The sequence below is a fragment of the Miscanthus floridulus genome, chromosome 3, assembly GCF_019320115.1.
Source record: "Miscanthus floridulus cultivar M001 chromosome 3, ASM1932011v1, whole genome shotgun sequence".
Lineage (NCBI taxonomy): Eukaryota > Viridiplantae > Streptophyta > Magnoliopsida > Poales > Poaceae > Miscanthus > Miscanthus floridulus.
In genome coordinates, this window is record NC_089582.1 from 14,721,190 (window position 1) to 14,748,104 (window position 26,915).

The window sequence follows — 26,915 nt, forward strand, 5'->3', positions numbered from 1 at the left end:
ACTTGAACAAAGGTACCTTAAAAGTAGATGCATAGTTTAGTTCCCATATCTCCTCTATGCGGCCATAATATGTTTGCTTATTTCCATTAGGGTCGGTGGCATCTATGCGGACACCACTATTTTGGTTTGTGCTCCTTTTATCTTGGGCTACTATGTAAAATGTATTCTCATTTATCTCGTACCCTTTGTATGTGAGGATATGCCACGATGGCTGCCTAGCCAACAAATACAGTTGCTCATCAATACTCTCATCACCCTGACATTCTTTTCGCAACCAGTCGCTGAAAGTTTCCATGTGCTGACGCGTAATCCAAGCTTCAGACTTCCCTGAAAACTCGGATCGGAGCAACTCTTTATGTGTCTCTATATACGGATCCACCAAGGAGGAGTTTTGTAGAACTGTGTAGTGTGCTTTATTAAAATAATTGTCCTGCATACCAATATATGTTTTCTTCCCTAGTGTCCCCTTTCCACTTAGTCTCCCCTCGTGTCGCGATTCAAGAACACCAATCGGGTCAAGGTCGGGAATAAAGTCAACACAAAATTCAATGACCTCCTTTGTTTCATAGCCCTTGGTGATGCTTCCTTCTGGCCAAGCACGGTTGTGAACATATTTCTTTAGGACTCCCATGAACCTCTCAAAGGGGAACATGTTGTGTAGGAACATAGGACCAAGAATGCTAATCTCCTTGACCAGGTGAACTAGGTGTGTCATGATATTAAAGAAGGAAGGAGGGAACACCAACTCAAAGCTGACAAGACATTGAACCACATCATTCTGTAGTTTAGCTAGATCCATTGGATCGATTGCCTTCTGAGAAATTGCATTGAGGAATGCACATAGCTTCACGGTGGCTAGACGTACATTTGGAGGTAGAATTCCTCTTAATGCAACTAGAAGCAATTGCGTCATGAGCACGTGGTAGTCATGGGACTTTAACTTTAGGAATTTCTTCTCTGGCACATTTATTATACCCTTTATATTCGAGGAGAATCCAGATGGTACCTTGATGCTTGCTAGGCATTCAAACATGCTTTCCTTCCCTTCTTTGCTAAGAGTGTAGCTGGCAGGACTTAAGTAATGGCATCCATCATCTGTCTTCTCTGGATGTAGGTTGTCTCGTTCTTTCAAACACCGCAGGTCCTATCATGCTTCAAGTGTGTCCTTAGGCTTCCCATACACACCCATGAAGCCTAGCAGGTTCACACAAAGATTTTTCATCAGGTGCATCACGTCGATCGCGCTACGGACCTCTAGGACTTGCCAATAGAGTAGCTCCCAAAATATGGACTTCTTCTTCCACATGGGTGCGTGACCGTCGGCGTCGTTCGGAACAGGTTCACTGCCATGTGCCTTTCCAAATACTACTTTCACATCCTTGACCATATTGAGTACATCCTCTCCAATTCGATTGCCTGGCTTGGTCTGGTGGTCTGCCTTACCTTTAAAATGCTTGCCTTTCTTTCTTAGGGGGTGATTCATAGGAAGAAATCGACGATGGCCAAGGTACACGACCTTTCGACATTTTTTCAAGAATATACCTTTAATGTCATCGAAACAGTGCGTGCATGCATTATATTCCTTGTTTGATTGTCCTGAAAGATTACTTAGAGCAGGCCAATCATTGATTGTTACGAACAATAATGCTCGCAGGTCAAAGTGCTCATGTTTGTGCTCATCCCACACACATACACCTGGTCTGTTCCACAAAAGTAGAAGTTCTTCAACTAGTGGCCTCAGGTACACATCGATGTCGTTGCCAGGTTGCCTTGGGCCTTGGATGAGCACTGGCATCATAATAAACTTACGCTTCATGCATAACCAGGGAGGAAGGTTGTAGATACATAGAGTAACAGGTCAAGTGCTATGACTACTGCTCTGCTCCCCGAAAGGATTCATACCATCCGTACTTAAAGCAATCCTTAAGTTTCTTGCATCATTTGCAAACTCCGGGAATTCTCTATCGATTGCTCTCCACTGGGACGCATCAGCAGGGTGTCTCAACATATTGTCTACCTTATGGTCTTCTTTGTGCCATCGCAACAACTTTGCATGGTCTTTGTTTCTGAATAGACGTTTCAAGTGTGGTATTATAGGGGCATACCACATAATCTTGGCAGGGATTTTCTTCGTGGGACGTTCGCCCTCAACATCACCAGGGACATCTCGCCTGATCTTATACCGCGATGCATGACATACCGGGCATGCATCTAACTTCTCGTACTCCTCACCATGGTAGAGTATGCAGTCATTAGGACATGCATGTATCTTCTGGATTTCTAATCTCAAAGGGCAGACTACCTGTTTTGCTTCGTACGTAGTGATGGGCAATTCGTTATCCTTCGGAAGCATCTTCTTTTAGATTTTTAGTAACTCCCAAATCCCTTGTCAGATACACCATTCTTTGCCTTCCATTGCAGCAATTCCAGTGTGGTACCCAACTTTTTCTATCCCGCATCACAAGTTGGGTATAGCAATTTCTTGTGATCCTCTAGCATGCGCTCGAACTTGATCTTCTCCTTTTCACTTTCGCATTCTCTTTGTGCGTCATGAATGGCCTGACCAAGATCATCAGCGGGCTCATCTTCTGCCACTACCTCTTCTTCAGCTTCCCCCATTGTAGTATCATTGAAGGCACCATATTCAGCAATAATGTCATCATCGTCCCATTGTTCTTCTTCACCTTCTTCCATTACAACCCCGGTTTCTCCGTGCTTCGTCCAACAAATATAGTTTGGCATAAAACCTGACTTCAACAAGTGTGAATGAAGACTCCTTGAGCTAGCATATTCCTTCAAATTCTTATATATGGCACATGGGCAGCACATGAAACCATCGCGTTTGTTTGCCTTGGCCACACGTAAGAAAGAATGCACGCCCTCAGTGAACTCTTGGGAGCGGCGATCAGCATTGTACATCCAATGCCGGCTCATCTGCATTACATCACATACATACCACATTAAAATCTAGAACATAATTAGTTAATTATACGACATGCATGCTACCACATAAGGTATTAATTTATGGAAGTCTCGCTACAATGTAGACAATCAGAACTACCAGTAAAAAAACTAAAGCTAAAATGCACTTAAGCAGCATAAGGATTTCACGACCAATCCTAACTAAAACAGATAGATCATGCATTTGTTCAATATCTATGGGCTTCTTCCGTAGGATCACTGCCTCATCAGTCGCCGTAGCCGCCTGTGGAAGAGAGTTTTGCACGTGTTCAACATACTCTTCCTCCCAGTACCAGCCTAAACATCCAGTGCCATCCCACTAAAATTAAAACAAAAAATTAGAACTTTAATCACAATCATCATGAAAATAAGTATAAATTAACCATAATCATCAAATGCGACAAAATAACTCACATTGTGATCCGGACACTTGTAGAAGATACGGCCCTCGTTGGGACACTCCTTCCTCACCCGGTACTCCATCACAATCTTCTCCTCACACTTGCCGCATGCAATGAGAGGAAGGTCCGGCCTCAGTCGCTTTGGAACCCGATGAGAGGCCAAGGACCCAGAAGCAGTTGCCATCTACTCTCTATACTCATTTTTAATATAATATAAATTTCTCATTTTATAAACAAATAAAATTAAAAAAACTCTAAAATTCTCTATATCTCTAAACCATGAAGTGTGCTATGCATGCTAGAAATGAAAACTCAATACTAGTTTTGAATAACTACTTTAACCTTCCTTCATCCAAATATGCAAACTTTAAAGTGATTTTGAGCTTAAATGGCTTACAAATAAAAAAAATCTACCATAAAACAAACCACATATATCTAGTCCACAAAATGAAATAAGCTACTGATGAAACATGAGAGTATAAAGTTGGTAACCTTTAGAACCGAAGAATCGATGGAGGAATGGAAGAAATCTTGTGATACACCTGTGATGAGGAAGAAGAGAGAGGCCGGCGATGAAGCAAGAACACTGAGCTCGAAGTGGCTCGGGCTCGGGGAGGAACAAGGGCTATATAGGAGGGGACCTTTAGTCCTGGTTGGAGATAGAAACCGGGACTAAAAGTACCTTTCTAGTCCTGGACGGAGCCTCCTGCAGGGAGTAGACTTTTACTCCCAGTTGGAGGTACCAACCGGGAGTAAAAGTTGACCTTTAGTCCCGGTTGGTAGCTCCAACCGGAACTAAAGGTCATCTGCAGCAAAAGCCTGCCGCAGTAGCCGTTGGGCAGGGACCTTTAGTCCTGGTTGGAGCTACAAACGGGGACTAAAGGTCTCTCTAGTTCCGGGCGCGAAAAATACCGGGACTAAAGCCAAATTTCGAGGCGGGATCAAAGGTCGTTTCTCTACTAGTGGGAGGTTCCCGCATGCGCGCGGACACGAGTGAAATGGAGCAGCAGGCGCTGGCGTTCCGAGCGTATGGGTACTAGCCATGTCGATTATGAAAACAAATACTAGTAGACTACTAGGGGGAGATCTCCTTGGCGTCCAGTGTGCCTCATTCGGGCATCTCTTGTCTATAAACGTCGTTGTAAATGATTCCACCAAACTTGTGAACTTGTGATCCAAGGGACGAGCAACCTTGCATGTGCACAAAAACTGAAGCTAAGTATTTTTGTTGTTCAAGTTTACGTAATTTAACTCTAGATATATATACGTTGATAACAAATTTATTCTCCAAAGTGCATTCAGCCTTTCAATACATCACAATAGCCATCTGAGTCGGATGGATCGTCTTGGACCATTCTGATCAAGAAATCATCATCACAGGGTCCACGTCCGGTTCGGATCCAAATCCGTGTATTAGGCCCCGATCATGTCGCCGTCCGTCTACCACACGCTCGATCGATTGCTTAGACCAACTCCAACAAAGAGGACCAAAAAACGAGACACATTCCCCGGTTTACATCGCACACAGTGAGAGGGTCCGTGACCCATAAACTCCCTTCTCCAACCGTCGGGCGCAACAGAGCGTCCTCTTCCCTTCCTCCTCTCACGAGTGCCGCCGCCTCTTCCCTTCCTCCTCTCGTAGGCCCACCGATGGGAGCGCCTCCCTCCCTACCGAGCAGATCCTGCCTCCCTCCCTGCCGAGCCGCCGAGCGCCGAGGTCGCCGGCAACTCTGTCCGCAGGCCCACCTGGCCAAGCGCCCCCGTCCACGGTGCCGCCTGGCCGTGCGCCCCCATCCGCGGGCCCGCCGGCTCCATGGTCCCGCCTCGCTGTCATCGTCCACAGGCTGCTCTGAGCTCTGGCCCTGGCGTCGCTGTGCCCAGCAAGATCTAGACCCGCCGCCACCGTGCGGGCGAGCTCCGACCCCAGCCTCACCGCGTCCGCCCCGGCGGCACTCTTCTCTGTAGGTGGTGAGCGGCCCTTGCCGGCGGCGCTGCTCCACCGCAGGCGGACCTCGCCGGTAGGATCCTCCCTCCCCTGCCCCACGCCGCATGTCCCTACTCCCACCGACCTCCATCGGCGACCGCAGCCCCTCCCCTGCCCGATGCCGCCAACCCCTGCTCCTGGAATGCTTCATGCCGTCTTTACTATCAAGCTTTCGGCCAAAATGCCGCTGGCCTTGTTCCCTTCGTACATGGTGGCTCTAGGGCATTCGACGACGAAAGCTCCTCATGGCCGCAATGAGCTCCTCGACAGGCTTCTCCCGGTGGGCATGGACCGGCGATCGTGCCGGAGCCGGTACGAGTCATGGCGGTAACATAAGCACTTCCCGTATGCAGTGTCGTTGTACCTTGGAGACAAGCTGCGCACCTACGAGGCCCGAGATAGGCGGTGCGCCCCCAACACGCCACTCTATGCCAAGTCCATGGAGCAGCTCTGGTCCGACCGCAACGCCTACATCATGGAGTGCACCTATGTTGTGTGGCTCCCCTTCGACAGCCTCGGCAACCACATGCAGTCCATGCTGAGCGCCTTCTTCTACCCGCTGCTCATGGGCCACATCTTACTCGTCGCCCTACCCCCAGACTCGACCGACCTCTACTGTGAGCCATTCTGGGGCATGATGTGGCGCCTCCTGATGGAAGACAACTTCCCCATCGCTATCCTGGTCCTGCAGGGACAGAGCATCGAGCGGTCACACAAGAGTCTGCTCAAGGCTAAGGTGGTCGGCCTGACCATGAACGTGACGGCGGGCGTGCCGCTGTACGTGTACCAAAGCTTAGAGTTTTAGCTCAAGGACCCGGTCTTCTTCTGTGGTGAGCACCAGCTCATGCTCGGCAAGGTCAACTAATTGCTACTGTACGGCGACCTCTACTTCACGCTGTCGCTGTACCCGATGGCCGACTGCTGACACCTGTGGTGGCACACAGACAAAATCCGCAAGCGCATGGGTATCGAAGTAGTTTTCACCTAGAGTATTATTGAGTATCGTATCCATGGGGATGTCGACGCCGAAAATCCGACGCCGAAAACATAGTGATCAACGCCGCGAGAGGCCCAGCGTAGAGCAGATCCCGAGCTTCTCTTCGGGCTTTGGAAGGGCACCACCGGACCACACGGTCGTGACCTCGGGGGGCATGCCATTTAATTTGACCTGCAATTGACAAGAGAGCAAGATTAATCAGTAATTTAAGGTAGAACATGCTGGTCGTTTGTCTAGATAGTTCCAAATGTACGGCCAAGTGGCCAGCGAGACAAGGCTATCGACTAGAGAGTCGATATCCAGCATGTTCATGATGTATGATAAGTTAAATGAGCATATCGACAATCATCAGTTAGTCAATTATATAGATCTAACCTGCCGATCATCATGAAAGCATACAAAAGATGTAAAAAGAAAGGCGTGAAAGTATATGATTTGATTGAGAAACAAACTAGCTTTCAACCAAAACAAGAACAATTAAAGAGCATGTAAACAGCCAATATATATTCTCAAAAGACAGGCTACCGGCTAAATAGCCGATTCCAGTGAAAAAAGGGTCATATCATGCAACCACTCAACCATTAAACGTGTATAAACCCGTACGCCTATCAGATGCAATCTACTATCTTTATCAGTGGGGGTCAAACTTAACCGATACAGCCATAATAAGGATAACAGATTAAACCTTCAAAGCATATGGATCTATAAACACTTAACGAGATCACGGGAACACGCTATGATCGTGAGAGCTCAGGCAATCGACTAAACAGCCGATGCTGACATAGCCGCAGCCAAAGACTATGCTTGGCCATAAGCAAGGCTTACCACCTAATGATTTCCAATCTATGATGCTAGCAGTGGGGTCAGACCAAACCGATACAACCATAAAAGCAATTCTAGACCGGATTTTGTCAACTAGCAAGCCTCACCTAGGGCTAAACATGCCTTCGACCACATGCTATCCTCAATTGAGATCAGGACAGAACGGCTAGACTAGCAAGAACCATCGTCAAAGCGGGATGTAAACATTGTAGTGCGACGAGATGACGATTCAAAAAGAAATATAAACCCGATCTATCTCAATCTTAACCGGGCAGGGTTTTCGTATCAAAATTCGTACGAGATTAGAATTAACCAAGGGCAGTCGTGTGGATTTTGATAAGAATCGAGGATAACTATCAGCAATTGCAAGAGATCAGACTTCACTGAGGGCAGCCTTACAATCAACTGACGATAACTAACTTATACAAAGCTTGCAAGAGGTCAAACCTAACCGATGTAGCCTTACAAATATGGTATAAGTCGTGACGGATACTCACAGACAAACCGGAGGTCGGACCTAACCGATGCAGCCCTGCTCGCCGAAGAACTCATCGAAAACTACTCTACTCCTACTCCTAAGGGGTGGCGTGAGCCAAAAAAGTAAAGGTACTGATTTGTGTTGATTGTTGGAGATATCCATTACAATGGCCGAGGTTCAATATTTATACCCAAGGACTGACTACGAGTTCTGGTCTAGTAAGACTAGTTATAAACTCAAAAAAGAAAAACTCCCTAATTTAAGATAACTTGGACTCCAATCTTTCCCTTCTGTGGAGTCCGATGTGTCTTCTTGCTTCGTGCCTCGCCAATCCTACCAACAGGGTCCATTCCCTTAATGTCGCCATTTCGCTAGCTGAACTGGTAATCTGTTTAGTCAATTTAATTGGAAGACTCGGCTTCCCTTGATAATTTCTTGTCTTCAGGGATTTCCTGTCTCGAACCAAATTTCTGTGTCAACACATGCCCCCTAATTTCAGGATAAAAGTGATTTTATTCTGAAATTGTCTTCTGGGCTATCGTGAGGCCATCGACGTGTCTTCAACAGGGACCGAGAACTTTACCCTAGGGCTCACTGGCTCTGTTCTTCTTTATGCTCTCGGTCGTTTGCATGCTTCATGGGTATGCCACTTCTTTGTTGGCATCCTATGTCCCAAAGTTCCATGGGTGCACTATTGCTTCATGGGTGTTTGGATTCAGCTTCTCTGGTCGACTATAAATCTCCGATCTTGATGAGAATGACCGAGCATGCCTATACAGCCATGTTCTTCTTGCTTCCGCTTTTCTGAGCGCCCTCGGCTTCGTTGGATCCTCTTTGGACCAACTGTTCACCATGAAAACCCCTAGTGGCTAGGAGAATTCTTGTATTTAGGGTGATTGTGTCGCCCATTTTAGTGCCTTGTGAAGCAAGAGAATCATCCGTCGTGGCTAGAAGAAATCTTGTGATATCACCTGAGTCTTCTCACCATCGCTATGAGGCTATTCTAGTGTTGCAAGGGCTCGAATGTGTGGACACCTTCCCCTTATTTACTCTATCTATGGCGAGAAGCCTGCGAGGTTAACAGTGCATTCTTGACGAATAGGTCTACTTCCTTCTCCCCCTAATGCTACTTCCATCTCTTAGCCGATGTGACTCACATTTTTCGGCTTTGTGGGGTTCAGACTCCGTTCAATCCAATGGAGTCTTCTTGGGTTGACTAGTCGGTTTCGGGTGTAATCATTCTTGTAATAATCCTCCAGGATCCGAGGTATCATAATCCTGGAAAGCAATAAATTCCGAATCTATTGTGTCTCCTAATTCTTTGCAAACTATCCCCTTGATCTCCGGAGTGACGATTCCTTTCCATAACTGATTCCGATTGCACGGCCTTGAGGAGGCCTATCGTTGCATCTTCTGGGTTATAAATACAGGCCATGGTCGCAGACGAGAAACCAATCTACCACACCTTGATTTTCTTGCGTCCTGAGAGCGAACTGTTCCTCTCATCTTCAGATCCAAAATTGTCATCTTTTCTGTAGAGATGGAGAACAACAAGCGACCCACTGATGAGATTCAAGACTAGTTTGTGCCACCACACCAGCATTCTCATCTCCAAGAGTAAGGATGAACATGGTTTCATGATCCTTGAGCGGATTAATCTAACCTTTCGTATCCTTCTTCTCCGCACGATCGTCGGTCCTTGGGGCGTGCAGGTGGTGGCTCTAGTAAACTCCCCCACGGGATCCTCTGATTCCCATGGAAATGACGTCTGCTGACTTCTTCAGGAGAGAGATGAGGCCCGGGCATGATACTCTAATGCGGCTCACGATCTTGGGCACATGGACTTCCATCTGAATGCTCTACAGGATGCGCTCACCATCTCAGAGAATAGGGCCAATTTCGCTCAAGCAAGGTTGGCCGAAGCTGAGGCTAGAATCATAGGTGAGATTCCTTGCTGCGACTTCTATTCTCACAACCTTGATCTCATAGAACTCTGACTGGTTCTTTTCATCAGCCTTGTCAGCGCAGCTTGAAAGTCTCCAATTGGCTGCGGATTACGCGACCGGATTCGTCAAGCTCAGGGGTGCTTTCCCTCAGTGACAAATTCTCTGTCTGACTCTGTGAATGCTACTAACGCTCTTTTCTATATGATTCTGTATTTTTCATCTTTTTATTTTGCACTATAGGCAATGCGTACTACACCGGCTTTTGCCTTCTAAGGCTGAGTTGGGATCTTTTATTTTTTGTTCTAAAGATGATACTCTGCTGGTATCGGCTGTCGGACTTGGCGATGATCCGCACTTAAGCGCTAACCCTTAATCATCAGGACTTGAAATCTCATAACAAAAATTGTTTCAAAATAGCCGATGATGATTGAAGTACTAAATCTTTATGAAAACTTAATAATCATCGGCTGTCAAGCTATGTCGAAGTGTTGTGCAATCCAAATCTGACTTTTTAAAACAGAATGACAAGATTTTAACTCATAAAGGCAATGTTTAGCCGATCCGTGATAACCAACTAAAGAAGTCATTAAAATAAACTCTCAGAGCCGATTGCTTGGATCGGCTGTTGATGTCCATCGTTGATTTTGATGACGCCTCCTTCCTAGAGCCAACCAGAGAAGCATTCATAGTCTTCAAATTCCCAGTATGTTGGATCGACTGTTGCCACGCTTACAGATGTATCAGCCTGAACCACTTCGACGTTGTCTCCTTGCCACTAGATAAGGTATTTGTGCATTATGGAAGGGATGCAGCCATTAGCGTGGATCTAGTCACGACCCAAGAGCAGATTATATGTTCCTTTACCATCGATGATGAAGAAAGTAGTAGGTTTTACTTCCAATCATCAATTCGATGTTAACTGCCCCCTGGGTCTTAGACGCATTGCCACCGAAGTCTTTCAACATCATGTCTGTTTCAAGCAGATCTTCTGGGCCCTTCCTGAGCTTACGGAAAGTAGTATATGGCTTCAGATTAACAGCAGCACCTCCATCGACTAACATCTTAGTCATCGGCTTTCCATCGACAAATCCTTTTATGTATAAAGCCTTCAAGTGCCGATGCTGAGATGGCTTGTTAAATATAGCTTGTTGGGACTAGAGGGCTAACTGAGCTATTGCTTCTTCCAATTCTTCTTCATAATACTCCTCCCCATCAGATTCTTTGTGTTCGTATTTCGAGGAACCCCTAGACTCTACAGGTAGGATGAAGACCATATCAATATTAGTCGACAGCTTACCCTTGTCGTCTGTTTGCTTGACGCGCCATGTCCGAGGTCTACTATACTTCTGAGCTTCCAATTCTCTGTTTCTCAGGCGTTGAACCCTTCTCTTTTGGCTCCTTGTTAGACCTCCTAGAAACCATTGGCCCTCCTACCAAATATACTCTTTCTCTTCATCACAATCGGCCCAATTTTGATCATGGACACGCTTGCCTAACCAATCATGAACTCCTTTATTTTTTTATGCCTCGATCCATGTTATTAGATTGACAATTCAAATGCTCATGGATGGACCGGCGGTTGGCTTGAGATTGTCTGAACTCTGCATACTAATTACTACATTCTGGGTAGTTCCATCTTGTAGGCAATTTCAAACCTTTGTTCTAGCTGTGTCTAAAGAAAGGACAACTCCAATGTAGCTCGGTTGTTCTCTTTTATACCTTTTCTCATCGCTCCGATGCTCATATTCTTCTTCTTTGAGCCGGCGCTAATAGTCCTTATCCTTCTAGCATTGCACTTGTTCAACAAGATCCTAGAAGTGACCCGAGGACGTAAAGCACCAGCACTAGATGTCTCGCCTTGTTCGTACCGGCTCTTTTGCTAATCATCCTTCTTGAACTCATTCACCGATATCTGAACTTTGGGGTCAACTGACCCATTTTCCTTGGCCTTAGCTAATGTCAAGACCTTTGTCTTTCCCTTAGCCAATAGAAACTCCACCATATGCACCCCTGGGAAGGGATGTCCATCTACGCCCATTGCCGTTTTCTTGGCTAGCTCAAACTTGATTTTTCCTTGCTCTATAGCCTTCTGAATATGTACGTGGAAGATTCTGCAATCACTAGTATTATGAGTGGTGGCATTATGGAACTTGCATTATTTCTTCCTCTTTAATTCTTTAGCCAAAGGGATCACATGATTTGTAGGTAGCCTCAACTACTTCTTCTCCAGCAGTAAGTTAAAGATCCTATCAGCTTTGTTGACATCGAAGTCGTAAACATCTTTCTTTTCTTTCACCCATGGACACGATACTGGAGCCTCGCCCCATGTCCATTCAGCAGTTGTGACTTCTTCATCTCCATCAGATTCTGCATCATAGGGATCAGACATAGCAGCACTCCCCTTCAAAAACATCTCTTTGCGTAGGGTCCAGTGCTGACTTTCAAAAGCAGACACTCTCTGAACTAAATGGGCCAAGCTTTCAAAGTCCTGGCCTTCGAACTTCTCTTTGATCAATGGATACATCCCTTGAAGGGTCAATTCAGCCAGTTGGCCATCAAATAGATTCAACGAGTAGCAACGGCTCCTAACTTCTCTGAATCTCTGAATGAAGTCAGAGCCTGACTCATTGCTTCTCTGCCTCATACTTGTTAGATCTGTAAGCTTCTTCTTTCCTGTCCCATTGTAGAAGTATGCATGGAACTTGTTTTCTAGATCAGCCCACCCAGTGATAGAGTTTGGTTCAAGCGAAGAAAACCAACTAAAGGCCGGTCTAGAGGGGGACAAAGGGAAGAACCGAACTCTGTGTGCATCCTCAACATATGCATCTCTGAGCTAAACCAGGTAGTGGCTGATATGTTCCATGGTTGTCATCTCATCTACCCTAGTAATTTTGGAGAAGCCTGGGACCCTGTAGCATGGAGGGAGCTGCATAATATCATACCAAGCGAGGTATGGGCGCTGGTAGGAGCCAACGTGCCCTTTGGGCTTCAGACCAAACTAGCTCTGCATCATAGCAACTATCTTGTTGGCGAATTTGTTAGCATCCATGGCCAAGGCTTCCTATCTCGGCTGTCCTTGGGCTTAGGCTTGAGATCCTTGTGCATGAACTTGTTGACCCTGAGCCAGAGACTCTTATCCTTGAACTTGTAGCTGTTGTCCCTGGGCTTGAAGCTGTTGAACGTTGTAGTTATAAGGGTTCTGATACCCAGGGTGTGGCATCATCTCGTATGTGCTGACGTCAGAAACTGGATGATAATCTTCTGGATAGTCGATCTAGATATTGTGATTGTATATCCTTGTAACCGACTATTGAAGAAGTTAGGACCAACATCCTTGGTGATCCATTGTACTGACAGAGCAATTTTATGGGCCGACTGAGGTGTCCGATAGGAAGTAGCAAACTTTCCCTGAGACAGCCGTTGCACATCCTGTTGACTGATTGGCGAGGTTGGCTGCTAGATCGAATAAGATTGGTTTTGTCCACTTGAAAGCTAATTTGTCTGTGTGACAAGGGCACCTAGAGATTGCTGAGCTGGTGGTTGCCTCCCTGTCACTTGTCCTTGACCTACCCCCTACTGTTGGCGGGGTTGGTACTTGCCCCCCTATGGTTAGCTGAACTTGAGGGTCTAGGGCTTGTCCTCCTGGAGGCTACTACATTGGTGGCTACTGATATTGCCCACCGTTCAGCTATTGACTAGAGCTAGTCACATTGCTTCCCACAGTCAAAGGGTTGAAGCCACTGAAGTATCCTGATCTAGTCTGATCAACCGGTGCCCCAAAGAAGACTGACTTCATAACATTGCCAACCATATTGACAAGCATCTAATTGTGATTTGTAATGACTTCATTGATACTCTTGTGGATCATCTGGGCAGCAAGTCTAGCTTCAGCTTCTCCATCTAGATCGCTCTGTCCATGTAGGAGAACTCTTGGCGACAGGGTCTTCTGAACGATGGATTCGCGCATCCTACTATAAGACAGTTGACACTTCTCTTTGAATTCTTCTGCTGCCTGCTCAATGAGCGTCTTCTGGTTGTTAGGCAAGTCCTTAAGGTTGATCTTGAGAATGGCGTTGTTGTTTTCCACATTGACGACTGTGGTTGACTTCTGATCAAACGATTGTTGTCCCACTAGGCGTGCTAGACCTGTGTTGACACCAAAAATCTGACGCGGGGAACACAGTGATCAATGCCGACGAGAGGCCCTACGTGGAGTAGATCCTGAGCTTCTCTCCATGCTTTGGAAGGGCATCACCGGACCAGACGGTCGAGACCTCGAGGGGCGTGCCAGTCAATTTGACCTGCAATTGACAAGGGAGCAAGATTGATCAGTAATTTAAGGTGGACCTCAAGATGTAAATAATGTAGTGTGATGAGATGACGATTAAAAAAGAAATATAAAGCTGATATATCTCAATCTTAACCGGGCAGGGGATTCATATCAAAATTCATACGAGATAAGACTCAACCGAGGGCAGCCATGCAGATTTTGATAAGAATCGAGGATAACTATCAGCAATTGCAAGAGATCAGACTTAATTGAGGGCAGCCTTACAAACAACTGACGATAACTAACTTATACAAAGCTTGCAAGAGGTCAAACCTAACTGATGCAGCCTTACAAACAAGGTATAAGTCGTGACGGATACTCACAGACAAACTAGAGGTCGGACCTAACCGATGTAGCCCTGCTCGCCGAAGAACTCATCGAAATCTACTATACTCCTACTCCTAAGGGGTGGTGTGAGCCGAAAAAGTAAAGGTACTGATTTGTGTTGATCTTTGGAGATATCCATTACAATGGCCAAGGTTCAATATTTATACCCAAGGACTGACTACGAGTCCTGGTCGAATAAGACCGGTTACAAACTTGAAAAAGAAAAACTCCCTAATTTAAGATAACTTGGACTCCAATCTTTCCCTTCTGTGGAGTCCGATGTGTCTTCTTGCTTCGTGCCTCGCCGATCCTGCCAACAAGGTCCATTCCCTTGATGTCGCCATTTCGCTAGCGGAACTGGCAATCTGTTTAGCTGATATGATTGGAGGACTCGGCTTCCCTTGATAATTTCTTGTCTTCAGGGATTTCCTGTCTCGAACCAAATTTTCGTGTCAATAGGGGAAACGTGTGTGTTGTCTAATTACTAGTTTGTCCAGGGATAGCAAACAAGGTTTAAAGTATGAGTAGACAAGATTCCTATGGTTTTGACCCTATGCAAAGCAAGGCTTATGATTTTAGTGTTCACTTCGGGATGCCGCTAGATGGTAATGCACCGCTAAAAGATAACTCTGACGACGCGACTATGATCCTACTAATTTAAGAACCTAGTCAACACGTGATGGACTACAGAGGATAAATGGGGCTGTCACCACCCACTACTACCATGTGACCAGGGAGCAGGGAGCAAACTCAGGTAACCAAAAACCCAAGCACCACGCTTATGTTATCGATCACTACTCTAATCTAGAGGCCTAGCAAGGATTAAAGCACTCAAAACCTGAGAACAAGAGAACACAATACTTACTTTAAACAGAAATCAATTACCAGAAGTATCTCAGATGCAGACTTGGAGAAGCCCAGATCCGCCAAAGTACAAGCATAGAGGTAGCACCGACAGGCTGGTACTTCCTCCAAACTCTTCACTCACTCTCTAACTCACTATTTTCGATGTACAATAAGAGTAGAGCCTACTAGAGGACTAATGTCGGTGCAGAAAGTGACCAACAAGTAAATATTTGTAGTTTTGCCGTACGTTGTGAACGGAGGCAGCCTAGCACTCAATAACATAGGGTTTATACTGGTTCAGGCAACGTGCCCTACGTCCAGTTTGAGTGGGTCGGTGACTTTATTCCTGATCCCAGGTGCTCAAAGTTTGCAGTGGGGTTACAAACGAGAAGGAGAAAGATGGGGGTACAAGAGGTCCGGTCGGCTCCGGTCTGAAGGGCCGAGAGCGATAGGAGCTCCGCTATGAGCTAAGTGTTCAAGCATGTGCTTGAGGTCCAAACCTGGCGGTTTTGTGGTTGTCAACTAGTGAACTTGGTCGATCTGGGTTAACTTGAATCAACCTAGGCTGAGTTGCATGTTTAGGAGAGAGCGCATCCCCTTTTATAGATGAAGGGGATGGCCTTACAAGTGAGGGGGAGAGAGTACATATGCTTCTGAGCCTTGTTGCCCACGCCGACGGGTACAGGATGATGGTAGGTGCCCACAATACTGTTGAATGTCAGATGCACGTGGGAGGTGGTGTCATCTTCTTCGGGTATGGCAGATGTTGGCGCCTGCCATACTGTTGATGCCCAGAGGCATGTGAGGAGTTTCATCATGTTCACTCGGTACGGTAAATATCGGCGCCCACAACACTGTCGATGCCCAGAGGCATGTGGGGGGAGCCTTACCGTATGGGAGTTAATGGCGCCTACAATACTATAGGGAAAATGTCAGCGCCTACAACACTCTTTGTGTCAGGGAGCCTATAGAGTACTGTTTCTACACGTGTACAGGGTACGGTCCCTGGTATCGTGGTTTGACTTGTGCGCCTCGCCTTGCTTTCTCCGTTCGTTCCCTGGTCTTTTCCTAGCGGGCGTCCCCGGTCGGTTGGTCCCAGTCAGCTCTGGTTGCGCTAGTCGGAGAAGAGCAGCGAGTAGGGTTTTTGAATACCCCGGTCGAAGACATGGGGTTGGAGTCAAAAAACGGGCGTTGCTCCTCCTCGGTCAGACCTTCCGGTCGGTGATTGGATCGTCCTTCCGGCCTGTTGTTTAGGTGCTTGGGCCGGCCCATGAGTTGTGCGTTGTTTGCTTGGGCCGAGCCTTTTGCGGGGAAGCAGGTCCACGAGAGACCCTGGGTTTATGAACCTGACAGGAGCCCCCGAGCCCCCGGTCGATTCAGTTAGAATCGTCTGGGGGATTTTTGGCTTGACGGTGGGTGCGCGCGAGCGCACCTGCGGGTTTAGCCCCCGAGCCCCCGGTTGGTTCAGGGCAGAACCGTCTGGGGGGTTTCTCGTGTTGCCAGCGGAGGAGTTTTTTGTTTTGTCAGCAGGTGCGCGCGAGCGCACCCGCGGGTTTAGACCCCGAGCCCCCGGGCGATTCGGGTAGAATCGTCTGGGGGGGTGTTTGTCAACGGGCGTGTGTGCGTGTTTTTTAGTCGAGATGGAGTCATCAACCAAGGCGTCGCTGCGCAGCCGAGGCGGTTTAGTTTTTAGGGATCGAGTGAGATGGAGCTCGTGGATCCTGGCGTCGATGCGTGTCGTGGGACCAGGCGAGGCAGTCTTAGGGATCGGACGAGATGGAGCTCGCTGATCCTGGCGTCGGTGCGCGCCGTGGGATCGGGTGAGGCAGTTAGTCTTAGGGATCGGACGAGACGGAGCTCGCTGATCCTAGCATCGGTGCGCGCTGTGGGATCGGGCGAGTCAAAGTCGTGGATCCTGGCCTATGCAGCCGAGGTAGTTAGTTAGTTAGTTTTAGGGATCAGGCGAGCCAGAGCTTGTGGATCCTGATGGGGCGAGTTTAGGGTCACAGACCCGGGCGTTTGGTGTGTAGTTGAAGAGTAGCCAGATGGGGCGAGTTTGGGGTCGTAGACCCGGGCGTTTGGTGTGCAGTCGAAGCGTAGCCGGATTGGGCGAGTTCGGGGTCACAGACCTGGGCGTTTGGTGTGCAGTCGAAGTGTAGCCAGATGGGGCGAGTTCGGGGTCGTAGACCCGAGCGTTTGGTGTGCAGTCGAAGCGTAGCCGGATGGGGTGAGTTTGGGGTCATAGACCCAGGCGTTTGGTGTGTAGTCGAAGCATAGCCGGATGGGGCGAGTTCGGGGTCGTAGACCCAGGCATTTTATCTTGAGCCCCCGAGCCACGTTGGGCTTTGGTAGGGGTCGGTTTGAGTTATGTGCGTTACCCCATCCTCGGTTTCTCACAACCGGAGGGGCTGAGTTTTGTCACTTGTCTCGATCGCTCGGGCTCGAGTGACGCGCTCGGTGAGTTCGCTAACGGGTATGATCGAGTGGAATTCGGGTCCGTCGTTCATGATGGGGTCAGCATAGCCCTCTTATGATATTCCACTGCTCCTTTACCTACAACCCGGTAGATGTCTGGGTCATTCCAGAGACTGACCCGGGTGGCCTAACGGCCTCCCCTCGATGGAGATTCTGTGGGCTTGGTAGAGGCTTAGAATCAAATGAGAAGGTTGAGATGACCCTGTCTGCCTGACTGGGCGAGGGCCGCACAGGGCTCATTTGCGTTTTTCTCCCCTGGCTCTGTTGACACGGGGCGGCCTTGAGCCCTTCGTGGGCCAGCCTTCGAACCCCGGTCGGTCATTGCTCATGTCGAATGATGCAACACGGAGCGTTGTGATGCATTTCGTTGCATGTGCGATGGTTAGTTCCCGAGCCCCCGGGCGGTTCAGAGCCCGAATCGTCCGGAGGGCATGGGCATATGGAATGAATGCGCGTATGGATGTATGAAATGATCATAAGGAAATAGCGGGGGTCGGCAGTGTTACCTTGATGACTCGAGTGACAGGGTTTGAAGAGCTCCAGTCGAAAATGTCCGACCGGGACCCGTGCTTGTCGTTTGTGACGGAGTCGGCATGGCCTACATGGGGCATCCCTTTGCTCCTTACATGTCCCTCGGTGTGTTTTCCTAAGCCGTTCGATCGACTTTTAGGAAGCCCATTGGTCTCTCCTAGCGGGGATCCTGTTTTTGGGTTTTTTCCAAGTCCCGCCTAGGGAAGTAGAGGGCCGCCTACATGCGGTGGCGCTTTGGTTCTTGTGCCCGTCGTGAGGTAGTGGTCATCGTGCGGTAGTGGTGGGCCATGCCTAGGCCATGTCCCATCTGATCAGGCGCCATTCCGTCGGGCAGGCCATGTCTCATTGGTCAGGGTGCGTCCCATCTGCATTAAATGGGAAAGAGAGAGGGTTTTTCGTTCTGCCATTTTATCTCTCCCAATCGGCGCGCCTTCCCCAACTGCTGCACCCCTTTTCCTTAAGTAGGAGGAGGGAGAATTTTTTTGCCCTGTTCTTTCGCCTATTCCTCATCTGTCGCCTCCTTTCCTTTTCCTTCTTGCCAAGAGCGTTCTTGAGAGCCGTGGTGGTTTCTAGGAAAGAAAAGGGAGAGAAAGAGGGAGGAGAGAAAAACTCACAAATCCTTTCGTGATCTCAGAGCGAAATGTCGGACTAGAGGTCGTCCACGGTGAGGGAATCGGTGTTGAAGGCCTTCGCCGCGAAGGGGTTTCTGCCGACGAAGGAGGTGGCGCACTGGAGGGCTCCCGGGAGGGAGGAGTTTCCGCAACCTCGGCCCGGTGAGGTGGTTTCCTTTCTCGCCTTCCATGTGCGCGGGTTAGGATACCCCGCGCACTGGTTCTTGTGTGGACTCCTCAATGAGTGGGGTCTGGAGCTGCAGCACCTCAATCCGATGGGGGTGCTGCACATTGTTGGTTTTGTTACCATCTACAAGGCCTTCCTCGGGATGGAGCCGTACGTGGATTTTTTTCCGGCGGCTGTTCTCTGGGCGAGCTCTGATGGCGGGGAACCTGCCCGAGGTCGCGCTGGTGGGGGGTTTCACCCTGTAGAGGAAGCTAAGCGTGGGAGGCTCGTACCCCATGTACATCCCCTGCGACTCCAACCGGGGTGGCACGGGGAGTGGTTTTACATCAGGAATCCGGCGGAGGCGCCGTTCTCGGTGTTCACCGGCGGGAGGCCGGAGAAGCAAGATAGTTGGTCATGGGGTTGTGCCCGTCGGGAGAAGCATAAGGTGGGGGTCATCGAGGAGGAGCTCCAGAAGCTCGTGCAGTGCGACCTTGATGGGTTATGGGTGTTCCACACCCTCTACCGCCGCCAGGTTGCGCCGTTGGCGGAGAGGTCGCAGCCGATGTGGAAGTACAACGGCGCGATGGACCCGGACCGTGCATCGCCGGAGGAGCTGCCGGACGATGAGCTCTAGAGTCGCCTGAAGCCCAAAGAGAAGGTCGATGGGAAGCCCACACCTTTCAACTCCACGATTGTGTCCAGACTGGTATGCTCCCTTCTCTTTAGTCCGTACTTCTTTCCTCTGCTTTCCTATTACTTTTTATTTCAATCCGCCCATTCCATAGGGGCTTGGAGTTTACAAGTCCCGGCCGCACCTTCCCAAGGGACCGGAGGGCGCGGCCTGATAGGCCGCCTAGAAGGAGGCGGTGGATGCTAGGAAGAAGAGGAGAACCAAGGAGGTTCGGCGGAAGCAAGAGAAGGAGCAGGAGATCGCCCGGCGCGTGAAGGCCAGGGAATGTAGGAGTGATGTCTCCAAGGAGGAGGAAAGTCGGGAGGTCGTTGTGACCTCAGCAGAGCGTCGTGACCCTACGGCGATGTCCGCTGGTGATGAGCAGGAGGGGAGAGGCGCACAGCAGTTCTCGTGCCGAGGAAGCGCGCAGCGAGCACGGACGCCGTCAGCAAAATTGAGGCGAAGCGAACACGCTCACCGTGCCCCTCGGTGGAGTCGCCGGTCTTGTCCCCGCCTGCTGCGGACGCGGCCGAGCAAACCGGGCGGTGCGAGGAGCGGACTGGCACCCATGAGTCGCCGGGACCGGTGCCAGCGCGTGACTCATAGCTGAAGGATGCCCCGCCTGCTGCTCTAGTCGAGGAGTCCTGAGCGAGGGTCACGGCGACCCGAAGGCCAGGCAGGATCCAATGGGGACGACTTCGGCCCCGGCTGAAGTGAGGGGGTGCGGGTCGTAGCCTGGTAGCGGTCCTTGCCCTATGGGCCCATCGACGTTGGGTCTTGCCTTCAGAGTCGTGCCGCTTACCTCCTGGTATGTTTTTCTTTGTTTCTTTTCGATCTTTTGTTGTTGAGTCTTTTTGGAGTGTGACTTACCTGCTCTTTTTTGTTAGTGGCCGGGTGATGACGGGGTTGAGCATCGCCCCAACTCCCGTGCGGGAGGCTTGGAGGCCCACCCTGCAGCGTGTCGCGGCAAGCAGTGGAGGGACAGGGTGGTGGCGGCGAGCCCTTCCGTTCCGGGGTGGTGCCCACCGTGTCGGTTGCTAGTACGGTGGCAGCGGCGGCATCGGCATTGGCGGCGATCCTGGTGCCAACGGCGGAGGTCGCATTAGAGGTAATTCTCACGGCCCCTACTCCACCAGCTACGGCGGAAGAGGAGAGGGAGACCAAGCTTCCTGCCTCACCGGGTGGAGGGCTACACGGCTCACACTCGTGGTCGGAGCCGAAGGCACCGAAGGAAGACATGGTCGGGACGGAGTCAGAACGCCCGGCGGCGGCCCGCGCAACCGAGGTGGTGGATATCCCGTCTGATGACGAGGCTGATGACATGGTGGAGCTGACGGTGTTGTCGCGGGAGCTGGCGGTGGTTCAATCAGAGGCTAGGTCCTCTAGTGGGCTGCCGAATGGTGACCTAGAGTGGCCCTACCCCGAGGACCTAGCAATGGTGCGGTTCGTCCTTCGGAATTCCCAGGAGTGTTAGCTCTGGGACATCCTTGGGGGGAAAGGACTCGCCATGGTGTCCGAACTTGCCAACCTATCCACGAAGCTCGAGGACACCCAGGAGTGGGTTAAGTCCGCCCAGCAGTTAGTCGAGGTCGACCTGCAACTTGCCATGGAGGTGAGTTTCCTGCATTTGTCCTTAACTTCTAAATCTCTTGTTGGTTGCCTCAGCACGCTTGTTTTTCGTAGGGTCTGAAGGAGATGTCATCCCATAAGTCCCGCTTCCTCCGGATGGAGCATGCTCGGGTGGCTGAGCTTGAGCGTCAGCTAGAGTTCGCCCCCGCGAGTCCCAGGACCGGGCGGCCGAGGCGACCGTGGGCGGGTGGAGGGGCAGTGTGCAGCAGAGCGGCGACCGCCACTGAGCGGGGGCTCGAGGCGGCGAAGGCCCACCAGGCAGAGACCAAGGTGGGGTTGCGGACATCCCTGGCGGACACCGAGACGGTGCTCCAAAAATCTCTGGAGACCCTTGAGTTGGAGCGGAGCACCTTGGTGTCGGAGCGGAACGCCCTGGAGTTGGCGCGGAAGGCCCTGGAGGCGGAGCGGAAGGCCCGGTCAGAGGCATACCGGGAAGTGCTCGCACTTTGGGGCCGGGTGATGGGGACGAAGGAGGCGAGCGCCCGGCTGCGCAAATAGGTGGCCCGACAGGCTGAGGAATTCTCCACCCTTGAGAACTTTCGCCTCGGTATGTACCCTTTTTATTTTTCATCATGTTGGTTTCTTCCTTCAGCCTATTTCTGAGATTGTCACCCTTCTTTCAGAGCTAGGCGGAAAGGTGAAGTCGCTGGAGCGGGACCTGGAGATGGTCAAGACGACTTTTGGCCGGAATGCAGAGGAGCTGACCAAGTCCCATGAAGAGCGACGAGCTCTCGAGGGGGAACTTGACCAGATCCGCAACGTTGCCCAGCTAGTCGTCTCGGAGGTCTTTGGGTCGACGCCAAGCACTAGCGTGCCCGCCGTCCAACTGGTGGAGGTCCCGAAAGCAGTTCAGGACCTTATCACAAGTGGGCTGTTCTACTGAGCGTCGGGGGTGTTGACCTCGGTGGCGACGCACCACCCGAACCTGGACTTCGCCACTATTTGCAGCGGGTATGCTGACGGCTTGAGCACGGAGGACATCCAAATGCTCGGGGAGAACTTGCTGCCGCAAGCAAGGTTGGTGGCAGAGCAAGTCTCTGTGTAGTGGGTGATGGACGTCCGGCGTGAAGACATGGCCAGAAGCGTGCATCGGGAGGACGTCGCCCAGCCTGTGGATGGTGGGGAGCCTAGGTCGGAGGTGGACATCGCCCCGGCTTCGACCGAGCCGAACGTCGTCCCGTCGTGGAGTGAGCAGCCCGCACCTTCATCGGTCGTATCGACAGCAGATGCCGCCAAGCCGCGCCAATAGCTGGTACAGTATAAGTAGTTTAGTAGATGTAAAAAGATTAAGTTCGTGGGGGAGCCCCCGTGTAAATGTTCTTGTGTACTTAATGACCACAGTCGGTTTCATTTTTGTGATGGAGTCACTCCATTCGGGGAAGCTTGTCCCTTTCGTTCCTTAGTTTTTCCTTAGCATAATTTTGTTTTTTATTCTTTCTTTCCCGTACTTGCCGTTCGTTCCATAGGCTGCAACCTTGGGAGCCCAGGGCGCGGCCTGCGAGGCTCAGCTGCTCGTAACCATAGGAAAAGGTGGAGTGCGATCGGTCAGAATGTTTTAAAGCAAAGCTACGTAAGGCAAATTAAAGGAATGAACTACCCTTTTGTTTGGGTAGGAAGGAATTTCACAATATGATAGTAAACGAAAAAGAGAGGTAGTAGTGTACCCTCATGGAGCCCCCGAGCGACCCGGGCCGAAAAGTGTTCGGGTCGGGGTGCTCTTATAGGAGTAAACGCTAAGTAGACAATGGTAAGACTAAAATTTAGGGGAAGAAAAAACGACATAGCTGTTCCAAGCGTTTGGTGAAAATGTCGTCGTTGTCATCCTCCAGTCGGTAGACGCCCGGTCGGATCACTTCAACCTTCAGTCGTCCGGATCCTTGTCCGCTACGCCCCCTTTCTCGGCCGCTGCTTCTGCGCCTTTTTCTTCCTTTGGCCCACCGGCCTGTCGCAGAAGGTGCTTGAGGAGCTCGCAGTCCTTGTAGAGGTGTTTGACGGGGTAGGCGTGGTTGGTGCACGGGCTATCCATGAGCTCATGGAAGTGGCCCGGAGGGTCCTACTAGGGCTACTTGCCCGTGTGATCGGTCGTGGCTACCAACGTGGAGTTGGTCGGTCGGCGGTGATCTTTTCTGTTCTTTTTTCCCTTCTATGTGGAAGGGCCCTCGTCCTGATCCTGGCACTTGGCCTTGCCTTTGCCTCGGCCTCCATTGGAGCACGGCAGGAGTGGCGCTCGCTGGAGGCGTTGGACAAAGTTCTATGGTCCCGGGCCATCAGGGCTGAGACTCCGGTCGCCGCTGCGTGCGTCTCGGTTCGGCCTGAGCCGCGCGTATTCAAGCGGTCGATACGGAGCGTTCGTCAAGTCAGGACGAGGCGTGGGTGCGACCTCTTGTGCCGCACTCGGCAGTTGTAGCGGTGAGCGGGTGGAGCGACTCGTCTGCTGCGTCCCCATTCCCTTGGTGGGGGAGAGGCCATGAGTCGGTGTCGCAACACGGAGCTCTCCGCCTGTTGAAGGCGGTGGTCTCCACTAGTGCCCGGAGGTTTCGGTGGATCGCCTATTCCTGTGGGTCGTTTGGCTCGGAGAGGCCGCATAGAAGTATTGCCGCGGCGATGATGTTATGATTGGCCCGAGTGAACTGTGGGGGATCGTTGCCCCTGTCCATGGTGTGGCGCTGGACCTGACGGGCGTGACCCCGGGCGCCGCTCGCCGGTCTATGCGCATGGGATGCAGTGTGGTGCGCCGAGCGGGCTGGCGCAGTCGGTGGCCAGTGCAGCCACTGTCGTCGTAGTTCCTCGCCGTGCTCCCATCAGAGCGTGGGGGTCTCCGCATGAGGGTCTGGAGCGGTGTGAGTCTGCTAGGACTCTGTCACCACCGGTGGCTATCCCGGAGCGTCCGCCATAGCGCACTCCCGGGACAGACGGTGGTGGGGCGCCACGTCGCCAATGCTAGAGCCGTCACTCTCAACATCGTCGTCCATGAGGTTGAGGAAACAGATGGGAGCATAGCTCGCCATTCCCATGAATTCAGACATGAGAGGGGGTGGCTCCGGCATCCTTCGGAGCCCCCGGGCATACGCGTCCGTGGAAGACGCGAGGCCATAGGGGAACCGGTCGTATGGCAGTCGCGGCGGGGACAACGGGGTCCCTCCGGATAATCGGTGGAAGATAGAGGATAGTAAGTAAATAACAGCATGTGCATTACTTGCAGCGGGGTTTGAGCAGAGAGTTTGCTCGAAATGAAGCGCGGATGCCTCGTTGTTGAAGTCGTGTGTCCTGGAGCCGATGGAGGGCGCCCCTCCGATGGGTGCCGGAACAAGAGTCTCCTCGTGGAGGTGTAGTACGCCGAGCCGGTCGGCGACGAAGTCTAGGCTTCTGAAGAGGAAGGCCTGGGATGGCTCGAAAATGGGTGGAACCCACATCCCAACCGTTGGGAGTGCGGGAAACTCCAGTGAGCCGAAGCGAGTCGTATCACTTGAGCCTGCCATGGTGGAGGTGGCAGAAAAGTAGGCCATCCGATGACAAAAAAGTGTTGAACGTACGGCGTCTTCCCCACGGACGGTGCCAACTGTCGGTGCAGAAAGTGACCAACAAGTAAATATTTGTAGTTTTGCCGTACGTTGTGATTGGAGGTGGCCTAGCACTCAATGACACAGGGTTTATACTGGTTCAGGCAATGTGCCCTACGTCCAGTTTGAGTCGGTCGGTGACTTTATTCTTAAGCCTAGGTGCTCGAAGTTTGAAGTGGGGTTACAAACGAGAAGGAGAAAGATGGGGGGTACAAGAGGTCCAGTCGGCTCTGGTTGGAAGGGCCGAGAGTGACAGGAGCTCCGCTATGAGCTAAGTGTTCAAGCGTGTGCTTGAGGTCCGAACCTGGTGGTTCTGTGGTTGTGAACTAGTGAACTTGGTCGATCTAGGTTAACTTGAATCAACCTGGGTTGAGTTGCATGTTTAGGAGAGAGCGCATCCCCTTTTATAGATGAAGGGGATGGCCTTACAAGTGAGGGGGAGAGAGTACGTATGCTTCTGAGCCTTGTTGCCCACACCGACGGGTACATGATAAAGGTAGGCGCCCACAATACTGTTGAATGTCAGATGCACGTGGGAGGTGGTGTCGTCTTCTTTGTGTATGGCAGATGTCGGCGCCTGCCATACTGTTGATGCCCAGAGGCATGTGAGGAGTTTCATCATGTTCACTCGGTACGGTAAATACCGGCACCTACAACACTGTCGATGCCCAGAGGCATGTGGGGGGAGCCTTACCGTATGGGAGTTAATGGCGCCTATAATACTGTAGGGAAAATGTCGACGCCTACAACACTGTTTGTGTCAGGGAGCCTGCAGAGTACTGTTTCTGCCGGTGTATAGGGTACGGTCCCTGGTATCGTGGTTTGACTTGTGCGCCTCGCCTTGCTTTCTCCGTTCGTTCCCTGGTCTTTTCCGAGCGGGCATCCCCGGTCGGTTGGTCCCAGTCGGCTCTGGTTGCGCCAGTCGGAGAAGAGCAGTGAGCAGGGTTTTTGCGTACCCCGGTCGGAGACGTGGGGTCGGAGTCAGAAAACGAGCGTTGCTCCTCCTCGGTCAGACCTTCCGGTCGGTGATTGGATCGTCCTTCTGGCCTGTTGTTTAGGTGCTTCGGCCAGCCCATGAGCTGTGCGTTGTTTGCTTGGGCCGAGCCTTTTGCCGGGGAACCGGGTCTGCGAGGGACCCCGGAGTCTGGGGGTCCTTTTATACGGGGCACCAGGAGTCCTGTGGTCCCATGAATTCATGGCAACATCAAATCTGGACTCTCGAATCGAACCGACTTTGATCCATGGCGGAGATTGAACCTTAGAGGCGATGGGAAACCGACGTATGAAGGAGGGGGTGACATCTGGCCGGCCGGCCTCCCCCAATGGCAGGTGGGCCTCCCCCTCTGGTGGCGGGGCCTGGACTCCGTCTTGAGAGTTGACTTTCGCATATTTCGCGTGTCGAATCACTTATTGATGTCCGTTTTCTTGTTTGGAGTGTATGACGGTGGTCCCGGGACTATTTTCTGGATAAATCCTCCTGCATTCACAAATTCACCAAAACTTGTGGAATTCATTAGTTTAAATCTCTATACCTATATTTGGTGATAGAATTAGGTATATATATAGAATATGTTGACGCTTTATGATTGATGTTAACGACCATCAACACCGATTTCTAGGACGAGCTCCAGCAGCTGTTCCTGGCCAAGGAGAGCGTGAGCCACCTCCTGTCTTGGTACCTCTTCCACCGAACAACCCAGTGTGGAGTCTGGTCACCAGGTACTACCGCTCGTACCTGGCTCCGGCGAAGCAGAGGATCGGTGTGCAGATCTGGATGTTCGGCTACGCTTCCATCCCCACCGATGACATATTCAACCAGATCCTCGCGTGCTCCCAGCAGGAGAACATACTACTGGAGACCAACCATGCTACATATATAACAGATTTATTTTTAAGAAAATGCCACGGTCACGCGCCGGTATACTTCTAGTTTATTTTGATCGGGAAACCATTAGTCATGTATACAGTATAAGATGCCATTTTGATTGGGAATAAGAAAGTATAATCATAGTTAGTATATTTCCTAGTGATGACCTTAACAAGGACCCCTCTCCCCCGCGTCGCTCCCCCACGCAGGGCGACACGGGCGGACCCCTGAGCCGCCGCCGCTCTCCCACCCCTCTTCTCCTCTCCCGCCGCGCCGCCACCAGAGCTGGCCGCCGGCATGGCCGTCCGGCC

General features: G+C 50.9%; 1 pseudogene; it reads left to right on the plus strand.

Annotated features, from left to right (window-relative positions):
* The first annotated feature begins 5,464 nt into the window (after nucleotides 1-5,464).
* Nucleotides 5,465-26,667, plus strand: LOC136543230 (galactoside 2-alpha-L-fucosyltransferase-like; annotated as a pseudogene).
* Nucleotides 26,668-26,915: the final 248 nt, after the last annotated feature.